Below are 6,233 nucleotides of genomic sequence, written 5' to 3' on the forward strand. Positions count from 1 at the left end.
TGCAATGGAGGAATTTCGTTCTTGACTTAGCAAGTATAACTAAGTGGAATCAGAGGGTGCGAATGAGTAGATTCAAAAGGAAAGTGATGGCAGCTGCCATTGCCAGCCTAGTTTACAATATTTCGAGAAGTAGGAATAAATTGATATGGCAAAATAAAACCCCCAATCCTGATCAGGTGGTGATTCAGATTAAAAGAAGTGTCAAACAAAGACTCTTTCTTATTTGGCCAAAGAAAGTTAGTAAGGAAGATGTAATATGGTTTAATAATTTGTAAATTTGTATGGATACACACTGAGGCCTCCCTTATTGGGTGTGGTGCTCTTAGCTTGTATAGAAATGTAGTTTGTGCAATGAATGGCTAATTTCCCCCAAAAAAAAAGTTCAAAAGTCGATTTCTAACTCAAATTCACCTCAAACTCAAAAAGTAAACATCAGAACTAGTCCCATGACTACCCGAGAATAATCCTATAAGGTCAGAACTTTTATAACTATTCTAATTCACAAAACCACTATATGAAACTAATTGTTTTTAAACTTAAAACAAAATTAAACCATACCTTAAGCTTTCTCTTTTCAAAGATTTGCTATCCTTCTGCTACAAGAGCTTAAATCACTAGGTTTCGGGTTGAAAATCGAAAAAAATAGATATAGGAAGAAAACGTTTTATCAAAGGGATAAAACGAGTTTCGTTAGTTCGTTCGTTCTTTCTGTTTCACTGATAAGTTAATATATAAATAAATATATAAATTAACTTAACGTTAACTTATATATAAGTAATATTATACTAATATATTAATAGTAATATAATAATATAATATTAATCATAATATAATAATAATACAATATTAATAAAAATTTTATTATTAATAGTTATCTTATTATTTTTTAGTCATTAAGAAACTTCTACTTTTAGGGTATTTGGCCAATTCCGAGTACCCCAAAATATCTTGGTATTTCTAAAATCAACTTATCCCAATAATTCCATCAATATTTCTAACTAAAACTGTTGTGACATTTTTGACCCCTAATCGGGTCTCCAGGGTTGCCGAACCTAAAAATATTTTTATTTCAAAAATAACTCATATTATACCCACTTATTTCAAATAAATCTCCGTAATTAACAAATTACACTTATATATCCACTTATCGAGTCTTCAGGGTCGCCAAACCTGAAAATATTTTTATTCCACATATAGCTCATATTACATTCACACATGCTATATAAATCTCCGTAATTTACAAATTACGCTTATTTACTCACTTATAGCAAAATTTAAATTTTATGTTGAAATAAATTAGTGGGATCATAATCTCACTTCGTATCTAACTAACCTATAATATAAATATAAACCCTAATTATTTACCATTAGACTTAACGGGATATTACAATACAACAAACTACACTTGATTTGGATATCAAGGCGTTGAGATTATTTGAAATGTACTTTTGTTTTATATTAGTGCAAGTTAGAGTTAATTGGGTTTTGTGCCCTAAATAAAACCCATTTCAATATAATTAGATTTACTAATTAATGAAGATAAGAAATGGCATTTTATGTTGCTTGATTCGCATGATTTATTTCATGACTATACTTAATGTATAGATTCTATTAAGTCCAAAACATATGTATTTGTTCATGATTATAGTGTCATCAGCGCAGTAGAATACAATCATGATTATTGTTGGGAAAATTATTAATTACTACGCAAGTGCACGCAATCAAGTAGTATACTCACGCAAGGGAGGTCGAACCATAGGGAATTGGATTAATTACTACTAAACTATACTTATAATTCTATTTGGCAAATCAAAAGTATTTATGATTGAAAAAGGAAGAAAGAAATTCAAGAAACTTAAAGAAACAAGTGAATATTAATCAAGATGAGAGATTAAGGAGGAGAATCCTGTTGTTAGTTTACCACAATTATAAATTAACCTAACTCTTTTCAGATCTTTTAGGTTCTAAATCACATGTTGTTTAATTAATCTCTTAATTAAACTAACATGAAATCAGCATTAAGCAATAATCTAAATGTCACATAGGCTATGCAAATACTTTCGTTTCACAGCAAAACCTAGATTATCCAATTTTAGCATTCTGAATTCTCACTTTTCGGATTTTGAATTGAGATCATAAAACATGTAGAAGGTTATCAAGCTTACACATGGAATTAAGCACAAATATAGATAATTTTACAAATCTAGACTGAAGGAATGGCAATTAATCATTAACTAGGGAAAACTTAAAACAACATTCATCATCCTCCCTAAATAGGAGTTTAGTTCAAAACATCCATAATCAAATCCATAATTAACATTGAAACACAAAATAGCATAGAAGAATTAAAGAGAAGAGAAAGAACTAATTGAAGCAATTGATCCAGGTCGCCACAAGCCGCTCTTCTAGCCTCCTCCTTTGTTTCTAGGGCTCCAAATCTGAATCATCCCTAATTTTCACGAGCTCTCTCTATTTAAACCAAGTCTCATCTTTAAAATTCGTGAAATTACGAAACTGCCCAAAAATCCCGTCACTGGGGTCCCCGTCGCGATGGGCAATGTACCCCATTGCGACAGGGTTAAACTTTGAAACTTCAAGATTTTCTCTGCTAGTTTGCGTCGCGTTTGGCATGTTCCCCGTCGCGACTAGAACAGGCAGCGACACAATTTTTGGTTTTTCTTCTCGATTCTTTCACCACTTATCCTTAATTCTTGTACATACTTTCTTTAAACACCCGATGACCTGAAACAAAAGAATCAAGCGTAAAATAGTCCTAAAACTAGAAACAAAGAGTGAAGACTAACCAAAAATATGTCCCGAAACTTAGACAAATTTTAGCCTAACAAATTCCCCCAAACTATATTCTTACTTGCCCTTGAGTAAGATTAATACTACTAACTACTAATCCACTAACTACGCTATCAGATAATCACAATACTACTGCCTCATGTTCTGTTTTCTTCCACTGCTCAAACTAGAATTTTAATTCCACCAACTCTAACAATTAATTTAGATGCTCAGTTTGTCACACGCTGCATAAACACAAGATGACTTCACAATCGAAATAATGTTATAATGGTTTTACTCTTTCCAACCATTCCACTACCCGATAACTCATATGCTTGCATGCTTACCTCGCTCCACTAATGTTGACAACATCCTTTCGGAATCAATAGGGCTTTTTAAGGTGTAGAAAGTATGGCTTAGATATTTGGAAAATGAAAAACAATTTTGGCTAAAGACATCATAAGCACAAAAATAACCCACAAGCTTCTTCTAATTTCAAATTTCCCAAAGTGTTCCCACAACTAACCATGATTGAGAAAAATTATTTTCTTTCTTTTCTCAACATCACTGAATTTTATTATTTTTCTTTTCTTGAATCATGTTTTTTTTCATTATTTTATTATTATTTTTCTTTTTTTTCTTTTCAGTGATATTGATCTTACCAAATATCAAGTTTTTTCTCAATTTGGCAAGTTTTCTTTTTTTCTTCTATGTTCTCTCACACCATGTATTTTGCTCCCCCAAACTAATTGTATAACTTATGATATCATTAATAAAATAGTGAGGACAAAATTAACAGTGTGGATACATATTTCGGTTCAACAGGTGAAGAACAAAATAAGTTTAGGCTCAAGAGGGCTAACTAAGGATAATCATTTCATGGTAGGCTTGAAAGGCTCAAACTATCCAACAAATGCCTAAATCATATTCCTATTGAATATTGTCAAGGATTTCGCCTCAAAAGAATAAGACATGCAAGTTCTAAGCTATCCAGTCAATCTTACCACAAACCATAGTAAAACAATTATAACATATTTCACAGATCATCAAATTGCGTTCTTACACATGTTATACAAGCGTCCAAACTAATCCAAAGAGTTAACAAAATTAAGCACACATTTATTTTGCAATTTCAGAGCACATTACATTAAACAGCAGCACACAATTATCCTTTAGCTTATTGCCAATTCCTAACTAAAAACAGAAAATTAAAGCAGAAAATTAAAAGTGCAGAAAATAAGATTTTTTTTTTTAAATCCTTCCCTCCAAACTAAAGATTAACATTGTCCCCAATGTGATATAATATTCAAGGTGAGAAGGACTTACCTGAACCCCCATCAGAAGGGGTTTGGCCTCAATACTGCTTCAAATTAGATCAAGTCCACCTCTTGCATCCAATAGGGTCCTTGTACCAAATGAAGAAAATTGACCTCAAATGTTGCGAATTTTAGAGTTTTGCACAAGAGTATGTTCACCTTCAGAACTACCACACATCAATCTTTTCCAGCGACGCCGAATCGTTCAAAGTCTCTCTTTAGGCTTTGCTCTCTTCTTATTAGCTTTAACAAAAGAACCCTTCACCATCTCAATCTTGCAACGGGTAGGAATGTCAGTTGGGGTAAAAACATGAAAATTGACCTCTTCATCTTGCACTCGCAACTTTAACTCCCCCTTTTGAACATCTATTAAATCTCGCCGCGTGGCTAAGAATGGTCTTTCCAAAATAATGGGAATAGTTGAATCTTCTTCCATATCAAGAATTAGGAAATCTGCAGGGAAGATAAACTTACCAACCTTCACAACTACATCTTCAAATATCCCACGAGGATGAGTCAAAGAACGATCTGCTAGTTGTAAAGTCACTGTTGTGGGCTTTGCTTTTCCCAATCCTAGCCTTTTGAAGACAGACAATGGCATTAGATTAATGCTTGCTCCCAGATCACATAGAGCTTTAGTTTCCACCGAACCCTCTATAGAGCATGGAATATTGAAACTACCCGGATCTTTAAGCTTGGGGGGTAGTTTCTTTTGCGAAATTGCACTGCACTCCTCAGTGAGTGCCATTGTCTCAAATTCTTTCAACTTCCTTTTCTGAGCTAAAATTTCTTTCATGAACTTCAGGTAAGTTGGCATTTGCTCCAAGGCTTCAACAAAAGGAATGTTGATGTGTAATCTTTTAAACACCTGTAGAAATTTTGAAAACTGCTTGTCTAGATTGGTCTTTCGGAGTCTTTGAGGATAAGGTATCTTCACAGGATGATCAATACTGACTGGTGGAGACTGTTGTTGTGGTGCAGGACTATTAGTAGCCTTCTTTTCTGTTGATGTTGGAGTTGGTGCTTATTGATCTTTAACTTCTTCATTCAATGGTTGTACCACATGAAGCCCATCATAATTCTTTCCACTCCTCAAGGAAATTGCTTTACATTGCTCTTTTCCTTTTGCCTCACTAGTACTAGGTGAATTTCCTTGAGCTTGTTTTGCCACTTGAGTAGCCAATTGTTCCATTTGAGTTTCTAGAGTTTTAATAGAGGCTCTAGTTTCCATCATGAATTGGAGCAACAAATCAGCTTGGATAGTGGAGCCTCCACTAGGACTTTGTTGTTGCAGCTGTTGTTGGTTTTGTTGGGGCTGGTTTCTCTGCTGGTAGAACCCCTGTTGGTTGTGCCCATAATTATTGTTTTGGGAATAGTTTCCAATGGCTTTTGCTTGATCCATTGGTAAACTGTTCACATCCACCGGACATTCCTCATAGGGGTGAGGACCTCCACATAGCTCACAGACCACTTGAGCTTGTTTTACTTGAACAACTATCAGTTTTGTCAGGGCCTCTACCTGGGCTGTCAGTTATGTGATGGCATCCACCTCTAGCACACCAGCTACCTTCTTAGTTTGACTTCTTTCAGTTGACCACTGCTGATTATTCAGGGCCATCTCCTCCAGTAGATCATAAGCCTCATTTTCACTCTTCCTCATGAATGCTCCATCAGCTGCAGCATCTATGAGTGTTCTGGTGTTACCAACCAACCCATTATAAAAATTGTGAACCAGCATCCACTTCTCAATACCATGGTGAGGACACTTTCTGATTAAATCCTTGAACCTCTCCCAAGACTCATGGAGAGACTCATTCTCTTGTTGACAGAAATTATTAATCTCTCCTCGCAGCTTACCAGATTTTGCTAAGGGAAAGAACTTAGACAGAAATTTAGTAGCCAAATCATCCCATGTAGCAATAGAATTGGGTGGTAAGGAGATTAACCAGCTCTTGGCTCTTTCTCTAAGTGAGAATGGAAACAGTCTCAATCGGATGGCGTCATCACTAACCCCATTGACTTTGAAAGTCTGACATAACTCCATGAAATTCGATAGATGCAGATTGGGGTCTTCAGAAGGGAGTCCACCAAACTGGACTGAAGACTGCACCATTTGTAGTATGGCAGGCT

The 6,233-nt window shown here is 34.9% G+C and overlaps 1 non-coding gene across 1 annotated transcript; it reads left to right on the top strand.

Moving 5' to 3' along the window:
• The first annotated feature begins 5,851 nt into the window (after positions 1-5,851).
• Positions 5,852-5,958, top strand: LOC133038614 (small nucleolar RNA R71). The gene has a single exon (XR_009688113.1). It is a non-coding gene; the product is annotated as a small nucleolar RNA R71 (small nucleolar RNA).
• Positions 5,959-6,233: the final 275 nt, after the last annotated feature.

Source organism: Cannabis sativa, chromosome 5 (assembly GCF_029168945.1).
Source record: "Cannabis sativa cultivar Pink pepper isolate KNU-18-1 chromosome 5, ASM2916894v1, whole genome shotgun sequence".
NCBI classification, from domain to species: domain Eukaryota; kingdom Viridiplantae; phylum Streptophyta; class Magnoliopsida; order Rosales; family Cannabaceae; genus Cannabis; species Cannabis sativa.